Below are 25,038 nucleotides of genomic sequence, written 5' to 3'. Positions count from 1 at the left end.
CCATGCTTATTCCTGTTGCAGGCTCACTTGTGCCATGCTTATTCCTGTTGCAGGCTCACTGTACCATGCTTATTCCTGTTGCAGGCTCACTGTACCATACTTATTCCTGTTGCAGGCTCACTGTACCGTACTTATTCCTGTTGCAGGCTCACTGTACCGTACTTATTCCTGTTGCAGGCTCACTGTACCGTACTTATTCCTGTTGCAGGCTCACTGTACCGTACTTATTCCTGTTGATGGCTCACTGTACCGTACTTATTCCTGATGCAGGCTCACTACCATACTTATTCCTGTTGCAGGCTCACTGTACCGTACTTATTCCTGTTGCAGGCTCACTGTACCATACTTATTCCTGTTGCAGGTTCACTGTTGTACCATACTTATTCCTGTTGCAGGCTCACTGTACCATACTTATTCCTGTTGCAGGCTCACTGTACCATACTTATTTCTGTTGATGGCTCACTGTACCATACTTATTCCTGTTGATGGCTTATTTCTGTTGATGGCTCACTGTACCATACTTATTCCTGTTGATGACTCACTGTGCCGTACTTATTCCTGTTGATGGCTCACTGTACCATACTTATTCCTGTTGCAGGCTCACTGTACCATACTTATTCCTGTTTGCAGGCTCACTGTACCATACTTATTCCTGTTGCAGGCTCACTGTACCATACTTATTCCTGTTGCAGGCTCACTGTACCATACTTATTCCTGTTGCAGGTTCACTGTACCATACTTATTCCTGTTGCAGGCTCACTGTACCATACTTATTCCTGTTGCAGGCTCACTGTACCATACTTATTTCTGTTGATGGCTCACTGTACCATACTTATTCCTGTTGATGGCTTATTTCTGTTGATGGCTCACTGTACCATACTTATTCCTGTTGATGACTCACTGTACCGTACTTATTCCTGTTGATGGCTCACTGTACCATACTTATTCCTGTTGCAGGCTCACTGTACCATACTTATTCCTGTTGCAGGCTCACTGTACCATACTTATTCCTGTTGCAGGCTCACTGTACCATACTTATTCCTGTTGCAGGCTCACTGTACCATACTTATTCCTGTTGCAGGCTCACTGTACCATACTTATTCCTGTTGCAGGCTCACTGTACCGTACTTATTCCTGTTGATGGCTCACTGTACCGTACTTATTCCTGTTGATGGCTCACTGTACCGTACTTATTCCTGATGCAGGCTCCACTACCATACTTATTCCTGTTGCAGGTTCACTGTTCCATGCCATTCTGTTGATGGCTCACTGTACCATACTTGTTCCTGTTGCAATAGTGGCTGATCTCACTATGCCATACTTCCACTCTAAGGGCACGCTAGATGTTGATGTGCGTTGTTATTGTTGTTGTGTTGGACAGAGAACCTGCAGGCATGGTTCAGGGAGATCTCGAAGCAGATCCGAGTCTCTGAACTCACGAGGGACTCCACCGCGGCAGGCAGGAGGGCCGTTCAGCTGATACAGGCCCTCGTAGAGTGAGGCTGGGAAATTCACCGCAAACAACAACGACTAGAACGGGAACAAGACTACAGTTATGTTATCTCTGGGTTACACTCTTGAGTGACCGTTACCGTACTGTGGTGACCGTTACATAATCATTATATTACTATGTTAACACTCTTAGTGACCATTACATGATCATTATATTACATGGTAACACTCTTAGTGACCATTACATGATCATTATATTACATGGTAACACTCTTAGTGACCGTTACATGGTAACACTCTTAGTGACCGTTACATGGTAACACTCTTAGTGACCGTTACATGGTAACACTCTTAGTGACCATTACATGATCATTATATTACATGGTAACACTCTTAGTGACCATTACATGATCATTATATTACATGGTAACACTCTTAGTGACCGTTACATGGTAACACTCTTAGTGACCATTACATGATCATTATATTACATGGTAAGCACTCTTAGTGACCGTTACACGATCATTATATACATAGTAACACTCTTAGTAATAGTTACATGGTAACACTCTTGGTGGCTGTTACATGGTAACACTCTTAGTGACCGTTACATGGTAACACTCTTACTGACCGTTACATGGTAACACTCTTACTGACCGTTACATGGTAACTCTTACTGACCCGTACATGGTAGCACTCTTACTGACCCCGTTACATGGTAACACTCTTAGTGACACACCGTTACATGGTAACACTCTTAGTGACCGTTACATGGTAACACTCTTAGTGACCGTTACATGGTAACCTCTTAGTGACCATTACGATCATTTATATTACATGGTAACACTCTTAGTGACCGTTACATGGTAACACTCTTAGTGACCGTTACATGGCAACACTCTTAGTGACCATTGCATGATCATTATATTACATGGTAACACTCTTAGTGACCGTTACATGGTGCCTCTTAGTGACGGGATTTGGTAACACTCTTAGTGACCGTTACATGGTAACACTCTTAGTGACCGTTACATGGTAACACTCTTAGTGACCGTTACATGGTAGCACTCTTAGTGACCGTTACATGGTAACACTCTTAATGACCGTTACATGGTCATTATGTTGCATAGTGATTACATGGTAACACTCTTGAACATTTGTATCCCTTCGATTTGATATACAATGATGCAGCTTTGTCCAAAATATGTTGTAACTTTTCGGTGAAAAGCAAAAACTTTTCTCATGTTCATTCTACCAGCCGAGTGGATAAGAGACTTGGAAGTGTGGAAACAGGAGACTATATAAACCCTGACTTCCTGTCCTCTCCTTGCCTATAAACCCTGACTTCCTGTCCACTCCTTACCTATAAACCTGACTTCCTGTCCTCTCCTTACCTAGCAAACACTTTGACTTCCTGTCTCTCTTACCAATATACCTGACTTCTGTCCTCTCCCTTACCTATAAACCCTGACTTCCCTCTCATACCTATAAACCCTGATTTCCTGTCATCTCCTTACCTATGAACCCTGATTTCCTGTCCTCTCCTTACCTATGAACCCTGATTTCCTGTCCTCTCCTTACCTATGCCTGACTTCTGTCACTCTCCTTACCAATAAAAACTGACTTCTTGTCCTCTTTTTTACCTGTGCTCAGGTTCAAGAGTTCCACCAGTTGGAGTCCAGCCTGCAGGTGTGTCAGTTCCTGGCTGACACCAGGAAGTTCCTTCACCAGATGATCAGGACCATCAACATCAAGGAGGAGGTTCTGATCACCATGCAGATAGTAGGAGACCTGTCCTATGCATGGCAGATCATAGACAGGTAGGGGTTATGAATGGTCCTGATCACCATGCAGACAGTAGGAGACCTGTCCCTCACATGGCAGATCATGGAACAGGTAGGGTTATAAATGGGTTATAAATGGTCCTGATCACCATGCAGATAGTAGGAGACCTGTCCCTACGCATGGCAGATCATAGACAGGTAGGGGTTATAAATGGAGTTATAAATGGTCTGATCACCATGCAGATAGTAGGAGACCTGTCCTATGCATGGCAGATGTAGACAGGTAGGGGTTATGAATGGGTTATGTATGGTCCTGATCACCATGCAGATAGTAGGAGACCTGTCCCTACGCCCATGGCAGATCATAGACAGGTAGGGGGTTATAAATGGGTTATAAATGGGTTATGAATGGGTTATGTATGGTCCTGATCACCATGCAGATAGTAGGAGACCTGTCCTCGCATGGCAGATCATAGACAGGTAGTGGTTATAAATGGGTTATGTATGGTCCTGATCACCATGCGGACAATGGAGGAACCTGTCCTATGCATGGCCAGATCATCGACAGGTAGGGGTTATAAATGGTCCTGATCACCATGCAGATAGTAGGAGACCTGTCCTACGCATGGCAGATCATGACAGGTAGGGGTTATGAATGGTCTGATCACCATGCAGATAGTAGGAACCTGTCCTACGCATGGCAGATCATAGACAGGTAGGGGTTATAAATGGGTTATGAATGGTCTGATCACCATGCAGATAGTAGGAGACCTGTCCCTGTGCATGGCAGATCATAGACAGGTAGGGGTTATGAATGGGTTATGAATGGTCTGATCACCATGCAGATAGTAGGAGACCTGTCTATGCATGGCAGATCATAGACATGTAGGGGTTATGAATGGGTTATGAATGGGTTATGTATGGTCTGATCACCCATGCAGACAGTAGGAGACCTGTCCCTACGCATGGCAGATCTTAGACAGGTAGTGGTTATAAATGGGTTATAAATGGGTTATGAATGGGTTATGAATGGTCTGATCACCATGCAGATAGTAGGAGACCTGTCCTATGCATGGCAGATCATAGACATGTAGGGTTATGAATGGGTTATGAATGGGTTATGTATGGTCTGATCACCATGCAGACAGTAGGAGACCTGTCCTACGCATGGCAGATCATAGACAGGTAGTGGTATAAATGGGTTATAAATGGGTTATGAATGGGTTATGAATGGTCCTGATCACCATGCAGATAGTAGGAGACCCTGTCCTACATGGCAAGATCATAGACAGGTAGGGGTTATAAATGGGTTATTTGTGGGTTATGAATGGTCTGATCACCATGCAGATAGTAGGAGACCTGTCCCTACGCATGGCAGATCATAGACAGGTAGGGGTTATAAATGGGTTATTTGTGGGTTATAAATGGGTTATGAATGGTCTGATCACCATGAAATATGAACCCAGTGAGACTAACCTGGTCAAATAAGGGCAGTGAGACTAACCCAGGAGACTAACCCAGTGAGACTAACCTGGTCAAATAAGAACCCAGTGAGACTAACCTGGTCAAATAAGAACCCAGGAGACTAACCCAGGGAGACTAGCCTGGTCAAATAAGAACCCGGGGAGACTAACCTGGTCAAATAAGAACAGTGAGACTAACCTGGTCAAATAAGAACCCCAGTGAGACTAACCCAGTGAGACTAACCTGGTCATATAAACAGAGACTAACCTGGTCACATAAGAACCCAGTGAGACTAACCTGGTCAAATAAGAACCCAGGAGACTAACTTAGGGAGACTAACCTGGTCAAATAAGAACCCAGGAGACTAACCTGGTCAAATAAGAACCCAGGGAGACTAACCTGGTCAAATAAGAAACAGGAGACTAACCTGGTCAAATAAGAACCCAGGAGACTAACCTGGTCAGAAATAAGAACCAGGGAGACTAACCTGGTCAAATAAGAACAGGAGACTAACCTGGTGCATAAGAACCCAGGAGACTAACCTGGTCAAATAGAACCCAGGAGACTAACCTGAGACTAACTGGGAGACTAACCCGGAGACTAACCCAGGAGACTAACCTGGTCAAATACGAATATATAAATGTTCCATTTGGAATGTTTTTCTCTGGTTGTTTTCCCAGCTTCACGTCCATCATGCAGGAGGTATCCAGAAGTGAACCCATCCATAGTGACCAAACTACGAGCAACCTTCCTAAAGGTCAACCATTCACTGCTCGGACACAAACAGTACATTTAAGTAGAGCACACAGGTTCATCCGTAAACAAGGGAAAAAGAGGTATTTCCTGTTTGAAAACATGCGGTCTGTAACGTGTTGTTATTGATCCGTGTTTCAGTTGGCGTCTCGTTGGACTGCCTCTGCTGCGTATCAACCAGGCCAAGCAGTCAGATCTGCTCAGTGTCTCTCAGTTCTACTCGGGGAACTGGTGACCTACGTCAGAAAGGTATGATCCCCGGAGCACGTGGTCTCTGATCTCTACCCCCAACCCTTGTCTCTACCCCAGCCCCCTAGTCTCTAATCTCTATCTTACAGCCCCTAGTCTCTACTCTCTACTCCCAGCCCCCTCGTCTCTACTCTCTACCCCAGCCCTAGTCTCTACTCTCTACCCCAGCCCTAGTCGCTGCTCTCTACCCCAGCCCCCTAGTCGCTACTCTCTACCCCCAGCCCTCTAGTCTCTGCCTCTCTGCCCCCAGCCCTAGTCTCTGCTCTCTGCCCGGCCCCTAGTCTTCTACCCCCCAGCCTCTAGTCTCTGCTCTCTGCCCCAGCCCCCTAGTCTCTACTCTCTACTCCCAGCCCTAGTCTCTACTCTCTACCCCCCAGCCCCTAGTCTCTCTCTCTATCCCCAGCCCCTGGTCTCTACTCTCTACTCCCAGCCCCCTAGTCTCTGCACTCTCTACCCCCAGCCCCCTAGTCTCTACTCTCTACCCCCAGCCCTAGTCTCTACTCTCTACCCCCAGCCCCTAGTCTCTACTCTCTACCCCCAGCCCCTAGTCTCTACTCTCTACCCCAGCCACTAGTCTCTGCTCTCTGCCCCCCAGCCCTAGTCTCTACTCTCTACCCCCATCCCCCTAGTCTCTACTCTCTGCTCCCAGCCCCTAGTCTCTACTCTCTAACCCCAGCCCCCTGGTCTCATACTCTCTACCTCTAGCCCTGGTCTCTCTCTCTACCCCCAGCCCTAGTCTCTACTCTCTACCCCCAGCCCCCTAGTCTCTCTCTCTACCCCCAGCCCCTAGTCTCTACTCTCTGCCCCCAGCCCCTAGTCTCTACTCTCTACCCCAGCCCCTAGTCTCTCTCTCTATCTGGCCCCTAGTCTCTGCTCTCTACTCCCAGCCCCCTAGTCTCTGCTCTCTGCCCCCAGCCCCTAGTCTCTGCTCTCTACCCCAGCCCCTAGTCTCTACTCTCTACCCACAGCCCCCTAGTCTCTACTCTCTACCCGCAGCCCCTAGTCTCTACTCCTCTGCCGCAGCCCCTAGTCTCTGCTCTCTATCCCCAGCCCTAGTCTCTACTCTCTACTCCCAGCCCCCTAGTCTCTACTCTCTACCCCCAGCCCCCTAGTCTCTACTCTCTACCCCCCCCAGCCCCCATAGTCTCTGCTTTCTACCCCCCAGTCCCTAGTCTCTGCTCTCTACCCCCAGCCCCCTAGTCTCTACTCTCTACCCCAGCCCCTAGTCTCTACTCTCTACCCCAGCCCCCTAGTCTCTACTCTCTACCCCCAGCTCCCTAGTCTCTACTCTCTACGCAGCCCCCTAGTCTCTACCCCAGCCTCCTGAGTCTCTACTCTCTACCCCCAGCCTCCTAGTCTCTACTCTCTACCCCCAGCCCCCTAGTCTCTACTCTCTACCCAGCCCCTAGTCTCTCTCTCTGCCCCCAGCCCTAGTCTCTACTCTCTCTACCTCCCCTGGCCCTGGTCTCTCTCTCTCCCCAACCCCTAGTCTCTACTCTCTACCCCCCAGCCCCCTAGTCTCTGCTCTCTACCCCCACCACTAGTCTCTGCTCTCTGCCCCCAGCCCTAGTCTCTGCCCCCAGCCCCTAGTCTCTCTCTCTACTCCCAGCCCCTAGTCTCTGCTCTCTTTCTCTACTCTCTATCCCCAGCCCCTAGTCTCTGCTCTCTGCTCCCAGCCCCCTAGTCTCTACTCTCTCTATCCCCAGCCCCCTAGTCTCTGCTCTCTGCTCCCTTAGTCTCTCCTCTACCCCCAGCCCCTAGTCTCTCTACTCTCTGCCCGCAGCCCCCTAGTCTCTACTCTCTGCCACAGCCCTAGTCTCTACTCTCTGCCCCATCCCTAGTCTCTACTCTCTACCCCCATCCCTAGTCTCTACTCTCTGCTCCCAGCCCCTAGTCTCTGCTCTCTACCCCAGCCCCCTAGTCTCTGCTCTCTACCTCCAGCCCTGGTCTCTGCTCTCTACCCCCAGCCCTAGTCTCTCTCTGCCCCCTAGTCTCTACTCTCTGCCCCTAGTCTCTACTCTCTGCCCCCAGCCCCTAGTCTCTGCTCTCTGCCTCTGGCCCCTGGTCTCTCTCTCTACCCCCAGTCCCCTAGTCTCTACTCTCTACCCCCAGTCCCCTAGTCTCTACTTTCTACCCCTAGTCTCCCCTAGTCTCTACTCTCTACCCCCAGCCCCTAGTCTCTACTCTCTACCACCAGCCCCTAGTCTCTACCCCCAGCCGCTAGTCTCTACTCTCTACCCCCAGCCGCCTAGTCTCTACTCTCTACCCCCCAGCCTAGTCTCTACTCTCTACCCCAGCCTAGTCTCTACTCTCTACCCCCAGCCCCTAGTCTCTACTCTCTACCCCAGCCCCTAGTCTCTACTCTCTACCCCAGCCCCTAGTCTCTACTCTCTACCCCCAGCCCCTAGTCTCTACTCTCTACCCCCAGCCCCTAGTCTCTACTCTCTACCCCCAGCCCCTAGTCTCTACTCTCTACCCCCAGCCCCTAGTCTCTACTCTCTACCCCCAGCCCCTAGTCTCTACTCTCTACCCCCAGTCCCCTAGTCTCTACTCTCTACCCCCAGCCCCTAGTCTCTGCTCTCTACCCCCAGCACCCTAGTCTCTACTCTCTACCCCCAGCCCCCTAGTCTCTAGTCTCTAGTCTCTACTCTCTACCCCTAGTCTCTACTCTCTACCCCTAGTCTCTACTCTCTACCCCCAGCCCCTAGTCTCTACTCTCTACCCCCAGCCCCTAGTCTCTACTCTCTACCCCCAGCCCCCGGTCTCTACTCTCTTACCCCCAGTCCCTACCCCCAGTCCCTGCTCTGACCCCTTACTCCCTAACCCAACCCTCTACAGATCATCATCCCGGAGAGCATGTTGTCTCCTCTACTCTCCACTAGGTGTTACAGATCATCCCCGAGAGCATGTTGTCTCCTCTACTCTCCACTAGGTGTTACAGATCATCCCTGAGAGCACGTTGTCTCCTCTACTCTCCACTAGGTGTTACAGATCATCCCCGAGAGCATGTTGTCTCCTCTACTCTCCACTAGGTGTTACAGATCATCCCCGAGAGCACGTTGTCTCCTCTACTCTCCACTAGGTGTTACAGATCATCCCCGAGAGCACGTTGTCTCCTCTACTCTCCACTAGGTGTTACAGATCATCCCTGAGAGCACGTTGTCTCCTCTACTCTCCACTAGGTGTTACAGATCATCCCTGAGAGCATGTTGTCTCCTCTACTCTCCACTAGGTGTTACAGATCATCCCTGAGAGCACGTTGTTTCCTCTACTCTCCACTAGGTGTTACAGATCATCCCTGAGAGCATGTTGTCTCCTCTACTCTCCACTAGGTGTTACAGATCATCCCTCAGAGCATGTTGTCTCCTCTACTCTCCACTAGGTGTTACAGATCATCCCTGAGAGCACGTTGTCTCCTCTACTCTCCACTAGGTGTTACAGATCATCCCTGAGAGCACGTTGTCTCCTCTACTCTCCACTAGGTGTTACAGATCATCCCTGAGAGCACGTTGTCTCCTCTACTCTCCACTAGGTGTTACAGATCATCCCTGAGAGCATGTTGTCTCCTCTACTCTCCACTAGGTGTTACAGATCATCCCTGAGAGCATGTTGTCTCCTCTACTCTCCACTAGGTGTTACAGATCATCCCTGAGAGCACGTTGTTTCCTCTACTCTCCACTAGGTGTTACAGATCATCCCTGAGAGCATGTTGTCTCCTCTACTCTCCACTAGGTGTTACAGATCATCCCTGAGAGCATGTTGTCTCCTCTACTCTCCACTAGGTGTTACAGATCATCCCTCAGAGCATGTTGTCTCCTCTACTCTCCACTAGGTGTTACAGATCATCCCTGAGAGCACGTTGTCTCCTCTACTCTCCACTAGGTGTTACAGATCATCCCTGAGAGCACGTTGTCTCCTCTACTCTCCACTAGGTGCTACAGATCATCCCTGAGAGCATGTTGTCTCCTCTACTCTCCACTAGGTGTTACAGATCATCCCTGAGAGCACGTTGTCTCCTCTACTCTCCACTAGGTGTTACAGATCATCCCTGAGAGCACGTTGTCTCCTCTACTCTCCACTAGGTGTTACAGATCATCCCTGAGAGCATGTTGTCTCCTCTACTCTCCACTAGGTGTTACAGATCATCCCGTCTCCTCTACTCTCCACTAGGTTTTACAGATCATCCCTGAGAGCATGTTGTCTCCTCTACTCTCCACTAGGTGTTACAGATCATCCCTGAGAGCATGTTGTCTCCTCTACTCTCCACTAGGTGTTACAGATCATCCCTGAGAGCACGTTGTCTCCTCTACTCTCCACTAGGTGTTACAGATCATCCCTGAGAGCATGTTGTCTCCTCTACTCTCCACTAGGTGTTACAGATCATCCCTGAGAGCATGTTGTCTCCTCTACTCTCCACTAGGTGTTACAGATAATCCCTGAGAGCATGTTGTCTCCTCTACTCTCCACTAGGTGTTACAGATCATCCCAGAGAGCACGTTGTCTCCTCTACTCTCCACTAGGTGTTACAGATCATCCCTGAGAGCATGTTGTTTCCTCCACTCTCCACTAGGTGTTACAGATCATCCCTGAGAGCATGTTGTCTCCTCTACTCTCCACCAGGTGTTACAGATCATCCCTGAGAGCATGTTGTCTCCTCTACTCTCCACTAGGTGTTACAGATCATCCCTGAGAGCATGTTGTCTCCTCTACTCTCCACTAGGTGTTACAGATCATCCCTGAGAGCACGTTGTCTCCTCTACTCTCCACTAGGTGTTACAGATCATCCCTGAGAGCATGTTGTCTCCTCTACTCTTCACTAGGTGTTACAGATCATCCCTGAGAGCATGTTGTCTCCTCTACTCTCCACTAGGTGTTACAGATCATCCCCGAGAGCATGTTCACCTCCTTGGCTAAGATCATCAAGCTGCAGATCCATGCCATCGTGGAGGTTCCCACCAGACTGGACAAGGACAAGCTGAAGGACTACGCCCAGCTGGGGGCTCGCTACGAGGTCAGAGGTCGTTTTAGAGACGGCTTATGGTCTCTGTGTGTCGGAAGAGCATGGCGCTTGCGATGACAAAGGTTGCGGGTTTGATTCCCGCTGGGGCCTCCCAATAGAAAAATGTATGCACACATGACTGTTAGGGTCTTTGTATAAAAGTATCTGCTAAATGGCAGATGTAGTGACTATAACTAGGACCTATAGTAGTGACTATAACTAGGACCTATACTATAACTAGGACCTATAGTAGTGACTATAACTAGGACCTATAGTAGTGACTATAACTAGGACCTATAGTAGTGACTATAACTAGGACCTATAGTAGTGACTATAACTAGGACCTATAGTAGTGACTATAACTAGGACCTATAGTAGTGACTATAACTAGGACCTATAGTAGTGACTATAACTAGGACCTATAGTAGTGACTATAACTAGGACCTATAGTAGTGACTATAACTAGGACCTATAGTAGTGACTATAACTAGGACCTATAGTAGTGACTATAACTAGGACCTATAGTAGTGACTATAACTAGGACCTATAGTAGTGACTATAACTAGGACCTATAGTAGTGACTATAACTAGGACCTATAGTAGTGACTATAACTAGGACCTATAGTAGTGACTATAACTAGGACCTATAGTAGTGACTATAACTAGGACCTATAGTATAACTAGGACCTATAGTAGTGACTATAACTAGGACCTATAGTATAACTAGGACCTATAGTAGTGACTATAACTAGGACCTATAGTATAACTAGGACCTATAGTAGTGACTATAACTAGGACCTATAGTAGTGACTATAACTAGGACCTATAGTAGTGACTATAACTAGGACCTATAGTAGTGACTATAACTAGGACCTATAGTATAACTAGGACCTATAGTAGTGACTATAACTAGGACCTATAGTATAACTAGGACCTATAGTAGTGACTATAACTAGGACCTATAGTATAACTAGGACCTATAGTAGTGACTATAACTAGGACCTATAGTAGTGACTATAACTAGGACCTATAGTAGTGACTATAACTAGGACCTATAGTATAACTAGGACCTATAGTAGTGACTATAACTAGGACCTATAGTATAACTAGGACCTATAGTAGTGACTATAACTAGGACCTATAGTATAACTAGGACCTATAGTAGTGACTATAACTAGGACCTATAGTATAACTAGGACCTATAGTAGTGACTATAACTAGGACCTATAGTATAACTAGGACCTATAGTAGTGACTATAACTAGGACCTATAGTATAACTAGGACCTATAGTAGTGACTATAACTAGGACCTATAGTATAACTAGGACCTATAGTAGTGACTATAACTAGGACCTATAGTATAACTAGGACCTATAGTAGTGACTATAACTAGGACCTATAGTATAACTAGGACCTATAGTAGTGACTATAACTAGGACCTATAGTATAACTAGGACCTATAGTAGTGACTATAACTAGGACCTATAGTATAACTAGGACCTATAGTAGTGACTATAACTAGGACCTATAGTATAACTAGGACCTATAGTAGTGACTATAACTAGGACCTATAGTATAACTAGGACCTATAGTAGTGACTATAACTAGGACCTATAGTATAACTAGGACCTATAGTAGTGACTATAACTAGGACCTATAGTATAACTAGGACCTATAGTAGTGACTATAACTAGGACCTATAGTATAACTAGGACCTATAGTAGTGACTATAACTAGGACCTATAGTATAACTAGGACCTATAGTAGTGACTATAACTAGGACCTATAGTAGTGACTATAACTAGGACCTATAGTATAACTAGGACCTATAGTAGTGACTATAACTAGGACCTATAGTATAACTAGGACCTATAGTAGTGACTATAACTAGGACCTATAGTATAACTAGGACCTATAGTAGTGACTATAACTAGGACCTATAGTAGTGACTAACTAGGAGCCAGAGTTTCCCTGGTTCCTGGCCCCTAACTCAGCAGAGGGAGCAGATGCTCACTGAGTCTCCCCAACCGTTCCTCTCTGGCTCAAAGGAACAGCGTTCTGTGAGAGGCAGCGTTCTGTGAGAGGCAGCGTTCTGTGAGAGGCAGCGTTCTGTGAGAGGCAGCGTTCTGTGAGAGGGGCAGCGTTCTGTGAGAGGCAGCGTTCTGTGAGAGGCAGCGTTCTGTGAGAGGCAGCGTTCTGTGAGAGGCAGCGTTCTGTGAGAGGCAGCGTTCTGTGAGAGGCAGCGTTCTGTGAGAGGCAGCGTTCTGTGAGAGGCAGCGTTCTGTGAGAGGCAGCGTTCTGTGAGAGGCAGCGTCCTGTGAGAGGCAGCGTTCTGTGAGAGGCAGCGTTCTGTGAGAGGCAGCGTCCTGTGAGAGGCAGCGTCCTGTGAGAGGCAGCGTTCTGTGAGAGGCAGCGTTCTGTGAGGCAGCGTTCTGAGAGGCAGCGTTCTGTGAGAGGCAGCGGGTTTTCTACAGCTGAACATCCAGGACTTTTTATTTTGTTCCTGATTTTCTCACAGGTTGCCAAACTCACCCACGCCATCTCCATCTTTACTGAAGGGATTCTGATGATGAAGACGACGCTGGTTGGAATCATCAAGGTCCGTTTTTAAATTAAAACTGTTTTTTGCAACTGTTGTTTTTAGATATATTGACGGCAGGTAGCCTAGTGGTTAGAGCGTTGGACTAGTAATCGAAAGGTTGGTAGATCGGACCCCCCGAGCTGACAAGGTAAAAAAATCTGTCATTCTGCCCCTGAACAAGGCAGTTAACCCACTGTTCCCCGATAGGCCTTCATTGTAAAATAAGAATTTGTTCTTAACTGACTTCGCCTAGTTAAATAAAGATTAAATAAAATAAAAATATATGTTTATGTTTGAGAAAATGTGTCTAAATGCATTAGTCTTACCTTATTTAAATGTCGTGTCTTCAGGTGGATCCCAAGCAGCTCCTGGAAGATGGTATCAGGAAGGAGTTGGTGAGAAGAGTAGCCTACGCTCTACACAAAGGACTTATCTATAACCCCAAGGCTAAGGTGAGATAGTAGCCTACGCTCTACACAAAGGACTTATCTATAACCCCAAGGCTAAGGTGAGATAGTAGCCTACGCTCTACACAAAGGACTTATCTATAACCCCAAGGCTAAGGTGAGATAGTAGCCTACGCTCTACACAAAGGACTTATCTATAACCCCAAGGCTAAGGTGAGATAGTAGCCTACGCTCTACACAAAGTACTTCTTCTTCAGAATATTAATGTAATTTCTCATCACCTGGTACAGACCAGTGAGTTGATGCCGAAGCTGAAGGAGTGTTACAGAATATTAATGTCATTTCTCATCACCTGGTACAGACCAGTGAGTTGATGCCGAAGGAGTGTTACAGAATATTAATGTCATTTCTCATCACCTGGTACAGACCAGTGAGTTGATGCTGAAGGAGTGTTACAGAATATTAATGTCATTTCTCATCACCTGGTACAGACCAGTGAGTTGATGCCGAAGCTGAAGGAGTGTTACAGAATATTAATGTAATTTCTCATCACCTGGTACAGACCAGTGAGTTGATGCCGAAGCTGAAGGAGATGGCGGCCACCATGGATGGATTCTACCGGTCCTTTGAGTACATCCAGGATTACGTCTCCATCTACGGCCTGAAGATCTGGCAGGAGGAGGTCTCTCGTATCATCAACTACAACGTGGAGCAGGAGTGTAACAGCTTCCTACGCACCAAGGTTTGACCTTTTTATATGGTCACATGACCTCTTTCTCAGTGGGTCTGGTTGATTCCTCGTATCCCCTTTCTATATATATAGTCACATGACCTCTTTCTCACTGGGTCTGGTTGATTCCTCGTATCCCCTTTCTATATATATAGTCACATGACCTCTTTCTCACTGGGTCTGGTTGATTCCTTGTATCCCCTTTCTATATATATACTCACATGACCTCTTTCTCAGTGGGTCTGGTTGATTCCTTGTATCCCCTTTCTGTATATATGGTCACATGACCTCTTTCTCACTGGGTCTGGTTGATTCCTTGTATCCCCTTTCTATATAGTCACATGACCTCTTTCTCAGTGGGTCTGGTTGATTCCTCGTATCCCCTTTCTATATATATGGTCACATGACCTCTTTCTCAGTGGGTCTGGTTGATTCCTTGTATCCCCTTTCTATATATATAGTCACATGACCTCTTTCTCACTGGGTCTGGTTGATTCCTTGTATCCCCTTTCTATATATATACTCACATGACCTCTTTCTCAGTGGGTCTGGTTGATTCCTTGTATCCCCTTTCTATATATATGGTCACATGACCTCTTTCTCACTGGGTCTGGTTGATTCCTTGTATCCCCTTTCTATATATATGGTCACATGACCTCTTTCTCAGTGGGTCTGGTTGATTCCTCGTATCCCCTTTCTATATATATGGTCACATGACCTCTTTCTCACTGGGTCTGGTTGATTCCTCGTATCTCCTTTTTATATATATAGTCACATGACCTCTTTCTCAGTGGGTCTGGTTGATTCCTCGTATCCCCTTTCTATATATATGGTCACATGACCTCTTTCTCACTGGGTCTGGTTGATTCCTCGTATCTCCTTTTTATATATATAGTCACATGACCTCTTTCTCACTGGGTCTGGTTGATTCCTCGTATCCCCTTTCTATATATATAGTCACATGACTTCAACTATGACAGACACAATGAGAAGAAAAATCCAGAAAATCACATTGTAGGATTTTTTATGAATTTATTTGCAAATGATGGTGGAAAATGAGTAAGAGGCTCTATACAGTAGAGGGGCTCTATACAGTAGAGGGGCTCTATACGGTAGAGGGGCTCTATACGCGGTAGAGGGGCTCTATACAGTAGAGGGGCTCTATACGCAGTAGAGGGGCTCTATACGCGTAGAGGGGGCTCTATACGCGGTAGAGAGGGCTCTATACGCGGTAGAGGGGCTCTATACGCGGTAGAGGGGCTCTATACGCGGTAGAGGGGGCTCTATACGCGGTAGAGGGGGCTCTATACGCGGTAGAGGGGCTCTATACGCGGTAGAGGAGCTCTATACGCGGTAGAGAGGGCTCTATACGCGGTAGAGAGGGCTCTATACGCGGTAGAGGGGCTCTATACGCGGTAGAGGGGCTCTATACTGGTAGAGGGGCTCTATACAGTAGAGGGGCTCTATACAGTAGAGGGGCTCTATACGCGTAGAGGGGCTCTATACGCGGTAGAGGGGGCTCTATACGCGGTAGAGGGGCTCTATACGCGGTAGAGGGGCTCTATACGCGGTAGAGGGGGCTCTATACGCGGTAGAGGGGGCTCTATACGCGGTAGAGGGGCTCTATACGCGGTAGAGGGGCTCTATACGCGGTAGAGGGGCTCTATACGCGGTAGAGGGGCTCTATACGCGGTAGAGGAGGCTCTATACGCGGTAGAGGGGCTCTATACGCGGTAGAGGGGCTCTATACGCGGTAGAGGGGGCTCTATACGCGGTAGAGGAGGCTCTATAGTAGAGGGCGCGGTAGAGAGGCTCTATACGCGTGATAGAGGGGCTCTATACGCGGTAGAGGGGCTCTATACGCGGTAGAGGGGCTCTATACGCGGTAGAGGGGCTCTATACGCGGTAGAGGGGCTCTATACAGTAGAGGCTATATACAGTAGAGAGGCTATATACAGTAGAGAGGCTATATACAGCAGAGAGGCTATATACAGCAGAGAGGCTATATACAGCAGAGAGGCTATATACAGCAGAGAGGCTATATACAGCAGAGAGGCTATATACAGCAGAGAGGCTATATACAGCAGAGAGGCTATATACAGCAGAGAGGCTATATACAGCAGAGAGGCTATATACAGCAGAGAGGCTATATACAGCAGAGAGGCTATATACAGTAGTGGGGCTATATACAGTAGAGAGGCTATATACAGCAGAGAGGCTATATACAGCATATATTAGCTGGTTGAATCAGGTTAGTTATATCTGGGGGTTGGATTGAAAACCTACAGGAGAGTAGCTCTCCAGAGACAGGGTTGGGAGAGCTCTGGTTTCAATAATATACGTACTATTTAAACGGCTAATGTTCACCTCTTTGTGTTTCTTAGATTCAGGATTGGCAGAGTGTCTACCAGTCGACCCATATCCCCATACCCAAGTTCCCCGCGGTCGATGAGTCAGCCACCTTCATCGGACGACTCTGTAGAGAGATCCTCCGCATCACAGACCCCAAGTAGGTATCTCTCTCCATGTCACCTTGGTGGCATCAGTCTGTTAGCTTGTATCTACACTACCTACTCATTCAAGGGTATTTATTTATTTAAAAAAAAACTATTTTCTACATTGTAGAATAATAGTGAAGACATCAACACTATGAAATAACACATGGAATCATATACTAACCTGACAAAAAAAAATGTAATAGCCACCTTTTGCCTTGATGACAGCTTCAAACACTCTTGGCATTCTCTCAACCAGCTTCACCTGGAATGCTTTTCCCAACAGTCATCAAGACAAAGGGTGGCTATTTGAAGATTTAATTATGGAAGGTAGCGTTGGTGTTCTTTAATGGCGTAAACATGGTAGAGGAAGTCTGTTTTTTGGGGGGTATACTCTCTTCTCAGTGCTTTTAATATGTCTTCATGCAAAGCCTTCACCTGTTACCTGTGTTTCCCAGGGCGACGTGTTACATGGACCAGTTGAACACCTGGTACGACCTGAAGACCCACCAGGAGGTGACCAACAACCGTCTGTTCTCTGAGATACAGGACACCCTGGGGACCTTCGGCCTCAACGGGCTGGACAGGCTGCTCTGCTTCATGATGGTCAAGGAACTGCAGGTCACGTGATATTATGTTGTGAAACCCAGCCTGCCAGCCTATCAACACTACTCTGTTAGGATGCTATGGAATGTACTTCCGCAGTCCTAACAACTATTTAACCTTTTTCATTTAACCAGGTTAACCTTTTTCATTTAACCAGGTTAACCTTTTTCATTTAACCAGGTTAACCTTTTAATTTAACCTTTTAATTTAACCAGGTTAACCTGTTTAATTTAACCAGGTTAACCTTTTAATTTAACCAGGTTAACCTTTTAATTTAACCAGGTTAACCTTTTAATTTAACCAGGTTAACCTTTTAATTTAACCAGGTTAACCTGTTTAATCTAACCAGGTTAACCTTTTCATTTAACCAGGTTGTCCCATTTTGACTTAAAACAATCATGATATTGAGGTCAATATCAGTGGGCTGTTATATTTTAATACAGATACTGTCGTTCGTAGCTTCACTTTTCTGTTCGAGACAACGCCGGTCCTTATCATTCAACAAACACACAGTGCACTGGTTCCTCTCTAGGTTTATAATCTCCACCCTTCATAGCCTGGTTCCTCCTCTAGGTTTATAATCTCCACCCTCATAGCCTGGTTCCTCTCTAGGTTTATAATCTCCACCCTCATAGCCTGGTTCCTCTCTAGGTTTATAATCTCCACCCCTCATAGCCTGGGTCCTCTCTAGGTTTATAATCTCCACCCCTCATAGCCTGGTTCCTCTCTAGGTTTATAATCTCCACCCCTCATAGCCTGGTTCCTCTCTAGGTTTATAATCTCCACCCCTCATAGCCTGGGTCCTCTCTAGGTTTATAATCTCCACCCCTCATAGCCTGGTTCCTCCTCTAGGTTTATAATCTCCACCCCTCATAGCCTGGTTCCTCTCTAGGTTTATAATCTCCACCCCTCATAGCCTGGTTCCTCTCTAGGTTTATAATCTCCACCCCTCATAGCCTGGTTCCTCTCTAGGTTTATAATCTCCACCCCTCATAGCCTGGTTCCTCCTCTAGGTTTATAATCTCCACCCCTCATAGCCTGGTTCCTCTCTAGGTTTATAATCTCCACCCCTCATAGCCTGGTTCCTCCTCTAGGTTTATAATCTCCACCCCTCATAGCCTGGTTCCTCCTCTCGGTTTATAATCTCCACCCCTCATAGCCTGCTTCCTCTCTAGGTTTATAATCTCCACCCCTCATAGCCTGGTTCCTCTCTAGGTTTATAATCTCCACCCCTCATAGCCTGGTTCCTCCTCTAGGTTTATAATCTCCACCCCTCATAGCCTGGTTCCTCTCTAGGTTTATAATCTCCACCCTCATAGCCTGGTTCCTCTCTAGGTTTATAATCTCCACCCTCCATAGCCTGGTTCCTCTCTAGGTTTATAATCTCCACCCCTCATAGCCTGGTTCCTCTCTAGGTTTATAATCTCCACCCTCATAGCCTGGTTCCTCCTCTAGGTTTATAATCTCCACCCCTCATAGCCTGGTTCCTCTCTAGGTTTATAATATCCACCCCTCATAGCCTGGTTCCTCTCTAGGTTTATAATCTCCACCCGTCATAGCCTGGTTCCTCCTCTAGGTTTATAATCTCCACCCGTCATAGCCTGGTTCCTCTCTAGGTTTATAATCTCCACCCCTCATAGCCTGGTTCCTCTCTAGGTTTATAATCTCCACCCTCATAGCCTGGTTCCTCTCTAGGTTTATAATCTCCACCCCTCATAGCCTGGTTCCTCTCTAGGTTTATAATCTCCACCCTCATAGCCTGGTTCCTCCTCTAGGTTTATAATCTCCACCCTCATAGCCTGGTTCCTCTCTAGGTTTATAATCTCCACCCCTCATAGCCTGGTTCCTCTCTAGGTTTATAATCTCCACCCCTCATAGCCTGGTTCCTCCTCTAGGTTTATAATCTCCACCCCTCAGAGCCTGGTTCCTCCTCTAGGTTTATAATCTCCACCCCTCAGAGCCTGGTTCCTCCTCTAGGTTTATAATCTCCACCCCTCATAGCCTGGTTCCTCCTCTAGGTTTATAATCTCCACCCGTCATAGCCTGGTTCCTCTCTAGGTTTATAATCTCCACCCCTCATAGCCTTGTTCCTCTCTAGGTTTATAATCTCCACCCTCTAGCCTGGTCCTCTGGTTATAATCTCACCCTCAGCCTGGTTCCTCTCTAGGTTTATAATCTCCACCCCTCAGCCTGGTTCCTCTCTAGGTTTATAATCTCCACCCCTCATAGCCTGGTTCCTCTCTAGGTTTATAATCTCCACCCCTCATAGCCTGGTTCCTCCTCTAGGTTTATAATCTCCACCCCTCATAGCCTGGTTCCTCCTCTAGGTTTATAATCTCCACCCCTCATAGCCTGGTTCCTCTCTAGGTTTATAATCTCCACCCCTCATAGCCTGGTTCCTCTCTAGGTTTATAATCTCCACCCCTCATAGCCTGGTTCCTCTCTAGGTTTATAATCTCCACCCCTCATAGCCTGGTTCCTCTCTAGGTTTATAATCTCCACCCCTCATAGCCTGGTTCCTCTCTAGGTTTATAATCTCCACCCCTCATAGCCTGGTTCCTCTCTAGGTTTATAATCTCCACCCCTCATAGCCTGGTTCCTCTCTAGGTTTATAATCTCCACCCCTCATAGCCTGGTTCCTCTCTAGGTTTATAATCTCCACCCCTCATAGCCTGGTTCCTCTCTAGGTTTATAATCTCCACCCCTCATAGCCTGGTTCCTCTCTAGGTTTATAATCTCCACCCCTCATAGCCTGGTTCCTCTCTAGGTTTATAATCTCCACCCCTCATAGCCTGGTTCCTCTCTAGGTTTATAATCTCCACCCCTCATAGCCTGGTTCCTCTCTAGGTTTATAATCTCCACCCCTCATAGCCTGGTTCCTCTCTAGGTTTATAATCTCCACCCCTCATAGCCTGGTTCCTCTCTAGGTTTATAATCTCCACCCCTCATAGCCTGCTTCCTCTCTAGGTTTATAATCTCCACCCCTCATAGCCTGCTTCCTCTCTAGGTTTATAATCTCCACCCCTCATAGCCTGGTTCCTCTCTAGGTTTATAATCTCCACCCCTCATAGCCTGGTTCCTCTCTAGGTTTATAATCTCCACCCCTCATAGCCTGCTTCCTCTCTAGGTTTATAATCTCCACCCCTCATAGCCTGCGTCCTCTCTAGGTTTATAATCTCCACCCCTCATAGCCTGGGTCCTCTCTAGGTTTATAATCTCCACCCCTCATAGCCTTGTTCCTCTCTAGGTTTATAATCTCCACCCCTCATAGCCTGGTTCCTCTCTAGGTTTATAATCTCCACCCCTCATAGCCTGCTTCCTCTCTAGGTTTATAATCTCCACCCCTCATAGCCTGGTTCCTCTCTAGGTTTATAATCTCCACCCCTCATAGCCTGGGTCCTCTCTAGGTTTATAATCTCCACCCCTCATAGCCTGGTTCCTCTCTAGGTTTATAATCTCCACCCCTCATAGCCTGGTTCCTCTCTAGGTTTATAATCTCCACCCCTCATAGCCTGGTTCCTCTCTAGGTTTATAATCTCCACCCCTCATAGCCTGCCTGGTTCCTCTCTAGGTTTCTTCCTAGGTTCTGGCCTTTCTAGGGAGTTTTTCCTAGCCACCGTGCTTCTACACCTGCATTGCTTGCTGTTTGGGGGTTTTAGGCTGGGTTTCTGTACAGCACTTTGAGATATCAGCTTTATAAATACATTTGATTTGTAATTTAGAATCATTCACGTGGTGCAGTTTGTTAGTTGCTTCCCCTTCAAGGTTCCGTAACACGACAAGGGTTTTTGTTTTGGTTCCATTAGAACTTCCTGTCGGTGTTCCAGAAGACCATCCTGAGAGACAAGGCTATGGTGGATGTCTTTAAAGCCATGCTGAGCTCTGTCAATCCCGTCAAAGGTATTGTGGGTAAGTATCAACAGCTCAGGAAGGATTCTTACCAGGGTTCTGTTCATTAGGTTATACAATGGAAAACTTTTTTAAAACATAAAATGATTACTGAGACAAATCCAGGAAGTACCTTCCCTGTTTCAGTCATTATGACCAGGGAACATTAGGCTCCCACTGAAAAGGACCCAAAGATTATGACCAGGGAACATTTAGGCTCCCACTGAAAAGGACCCAGAGATGATGACCAGGGAACATTAGGCTCCCACTGAACAGGACCCAGAGATGATGACCAGGGAACATTAGGCTCCCACTGAAAAGGACCCAAAGATTAAGACCAGGGAACATTTAGGCTCCCACTGAAAAGGACCCAGAGATGATGACCAGGGAACATTAGGCTCCCACTGAACAGGACCCAGAGATGATGACCAGGGAACATTAGGCTCCCACTGAACAGGACCCAGAGATGATGACCAGGGAACATTAGGCTCCCACTGAAAGGACCCAAAGATTATGACCAGGGAACATTTGAGGCTCCCACTGAAAAGGACCCAGAGATGATGACCAGGGAACATTTAGGCTCCCACTGAACAGGACCCAGAGATAATGACCAGGGAACATTAGGCTCCCAGTGAACAAGACCCAGAGATGATGACCAGGGAACATTAGGCTCCCACTGAACAGGACCCAGAGATAATGACCAGGGAACATTAGGCTCCCAGTGAACAAGACCCAGAGATGATGACCAGGGAACATTAGGCTCCCACTGAACAGGACCCAGAGATAATGACCAGGGAACATTAGGCTCCTGCTGAAAAGGACCCAGAGATGATGACCAGGGAACATTAGGCTCCCAGTGAACAGGACCCAGAGATGATGACCAGGGAACATTAGGCTCCCAGTGAACAGGAGATGATGACCAGGGAACATTAGGCTCCCACTAAACAGGACCCAGAGATGATAACCAGGGAACATTAGGCTCCCACTGAACAGGACCAGAGATGATGACCAGGGAACATTAGGCTCCCACTGAACAGGACCCAGAGATGATAACCAGGGAACATTAGGCTCCCACTGAACAGGACCCAGAGATGATGACCAGGGAACATTAGGCTCCCACTGAACAGGACCCAGAGATGATGACCAGGGAACATTAGGCTCCCAGTGAACAGGAGATGATGACCAGGGAACATTAGGCTCCCACTAAACAGGACCCAGAGATGATAACCAGGGAACATTAGGCTCCCACTGAACAGGACCCAGAGATGATGACCAGGGAACATTAGGCTCCCACTGAACAGGACCCAGAGATTATGACCAGGGAACATTAGGCTCCCACTGAACAGGACCCAGAGATGATGACCAGGGAACATTAGGCTCCCACTGAACAGGACCCAGAGATAATGACCAGGGAACATTAGGCTCCAGCTGAACAGGACCCAGAGATGATGACCAGGGAACATTAGCCTCCCACTGAACAGGACCCAGAGATGATGACCGGGAACATTAGGCTCCCACTGAACAGGGCCCAGAGATGATGACCAGGGAACATTAGGCTCCCACTGAACAGGACCCAGAGATGATGACCAGGGAACATTAGGCTCCCACTGAACAGGACCCAGAGATGATGACCAGGGAACATTAGGCTCCCACTGAACAGGGAGATAATGACCAGGGAACATTAGCCTCCCACTGAACAGGACCCAGAGATGATGACCAGGGAACATTAGCCTCCCACTGAACAGGACCCAGAGATGTGACCAGGGAACATTAGGCTCCCACTGAACAGGGCCCAGAGATGATGACCAGGGAACATTAGACTCCCACTGAACAGGACCCAGAGATGATGACCAGGGAACATTAGGCTCCCACTGAACAGGAGATAATGACCAGGGAACATTAGGCTCCCACTGAACAGAGGAGATAATGACCAGGGAACATTAGGCTCCCACTGAACAGGAGATGATGACCAGGGAACATTAGCCTCCCACTGAACAGGGAGATGATGACCAGGGAACATTAGGCTCCACTGAACAGGAGATTATGACCAGGGAACATTAGGCTCCCACTGAACAGGAGATGATGACCAGGGAACATTAGGCTCCCACTGAACAGGACCCAGAGATGATGACCAGGGAACATTAGGCTCCCACTGAACAGGACCCAGAGATAATGACCAGGGAACATTAGGCTCCCACTGAACAGGACCCAGAGATGATGACCAGGGAACATTAGGCTCCCACTGAACGGGAGATAATGACCAGAGAACAGTGGCTCCCACTGAACAGGACCAGAGATGATGACCAGGGAACATTAGGCTCCCACTGAACAGGAGAGATAATGACCAGGGAACAGTAGGCTCCCACTGAACAGGACCCAGAGATGATGACCAGGGAACATTAGGCTCCCACTGAACAGGAGATGATGACCAGGGAACATTAGGCTCCAGCTGAACAGGACCCAGAGATGATGACCAGGGAACATTAGGCTCCCACTGAACAGGAGATAATGACCAGGGAACAGTAGGCTCCCACTGAACAGGACCCAGAGATGATGACCAGGGAACATTAGGCTCCCACTGAACAGGAGACAATGACCAGGGAACATTAGGCTCCCACTGAACAGGAGATGATGACCAGGGAACATTAGGCTCCCACTGAACAGCAAATCATGACCAGGGAACATTAGGCTCCCACTGAACAGGACCCAGAGATGATGACCAGGAACATTAGGCTCCCACTGAACAGGACCCAGAGATGATGACCAGGGAACATTAGGCTCCCACTGAACAGGACCCAGAGATGATGACCAGGGAACATTAGGCCTCCACTGAACAGGAGATGATGACCAGGGAACATTAGGCTCCCGCTGAACAGGACCCAGAGATGATGACCAGCGAACATTAGGCTCCCACTGAACAGGACCCAGAGATGATGACCAGGGAACATTAGGCTCCCACTGAACAGGACCCAGAGATGATGACCAGAAAACATTAGGCTCCCACTGAACAGGACCCAGAGATGATAACCAGGGGAACATTAGGCTCCCGCTGAACAGGACCCAGAGATGATAACCAGGGAACATTAGGCTCCCGCTGAACAGGACCCAGAGATGATGACCAGGGAACATTAGGCTCCCGCTGAACAGGACCTAGAGACATGACCAGGGAACATTAGGCTTCCACTGAACAGGACCCAGAGATAATGACCAGGGAACATTAGGCTCCCACTGAACACGACCCAGAGATAATGACCAGGGAACATTAGCCTCCCACTGAACAGGAGATGATGACCAGGGAACATTAGGCTCTCACCGAACAGGACCCAGAGATAATGACCAGGGAACATTAGGCTCCCACTGAACAGGACCCAGAGATAATGACCAGGGAACATTAGCCTCCCACTGAACAGGAGATGATGACCAGGGAACATTAGGCTCCCACTGAACAGGACCCAGAGATGATGACCAGGGAACATTAGGGCTCCCACTGAACAGGACCCAGAGATAATGACCAGGGAACATTTAGGCTCCCACTGAACAGGAGATGATGACCAGGGAACATTAGGCTCCCACTGAACAGGACCCAGAGATAATGACCAGGGGAACATTAGGCTCCAGCTGAACAGGACC

At 47.6% G+C, this 25,038-nt stretch overlaps 2 long non-coding RNA genes and 1 pseudogene across 6 annotated transcripts; all 3 read left to right on the top strand.

Annotated features, from left to right (window-relative positions):
• The window catches only part of LOC127922721 (WASH complex subunit 5-like), a 38,717-nt pseudogene extending 17,288 nt beyond the window's left edge, over window positions 1-21,429 (top strand).
• LOC127922720 (uncharacterized) lies at window positions 8,981-10,511 on the top strand. 2 transcript variants are annotated; one of them, XR_008112073.1, is made up of 3 exons: window positions 8,981-9,284; window positions 9,685-9,834; window positions 9,973-10,511. It is a non-coding gene; the product is annotated as an uncharacterized LOC127922720 (long non-coding RNA). The 2 variants fall into 2 exon arrangements; XR_008112072.1 differs by lacking the exon at window positions 9,685-9,834 and adding an exon at window positions 9,535-9,634 and having other exon boundaries at window positions 9,923-10,511.
• On the top strand, window positions 17,791-20,361 carry LOC127922719 (uncharacterized). 4 transcript variants are annotated; one of them, XR_008112070.1, is made up of 4 exons: window positions 17,791-18,052; window positions 18,413-18,533; window positions 19,457-19,497; window positions 19,726-20,361. It is a non-coding gene; the product is annotated as an uncharacterized LOC127922719 (long non-coding RNA). The 4 variants fall into 4 exon arrangements; XR_008112069.1 differs by having other exon boundaries at window positions 18,373-18,533; XR_008112068.1 differs by having other exon boundaries at window positions 17,791-18,093; window positions 18,373-18,533.
• Window positions 21,430-25,038: the final 3,609 nt, after the last annotated feature.

This window comes from Oncorhynchus keta, unplaced genomic scaffold, assembly GCF_023373465.1.
Source record: "Oncorhynchus keta strain PuntledgeMale-10-30-2019 unplaced genomic scaffold, Oket_V2 Un_contig_26810_pilon_pilon, whole genome shotgun sequence".
NCBI lineage: Eukaryota > Metazoa > Chordata > Actinopteri > Salmoniformes > Salmonidae > Oncorhynchus > Oncorhynchus keta.
The sequence above is the reverse complement of the archived record's forward strand: the minus strand, read 5'-3'. Positions and strand labels throughout refer to the sequence as shown.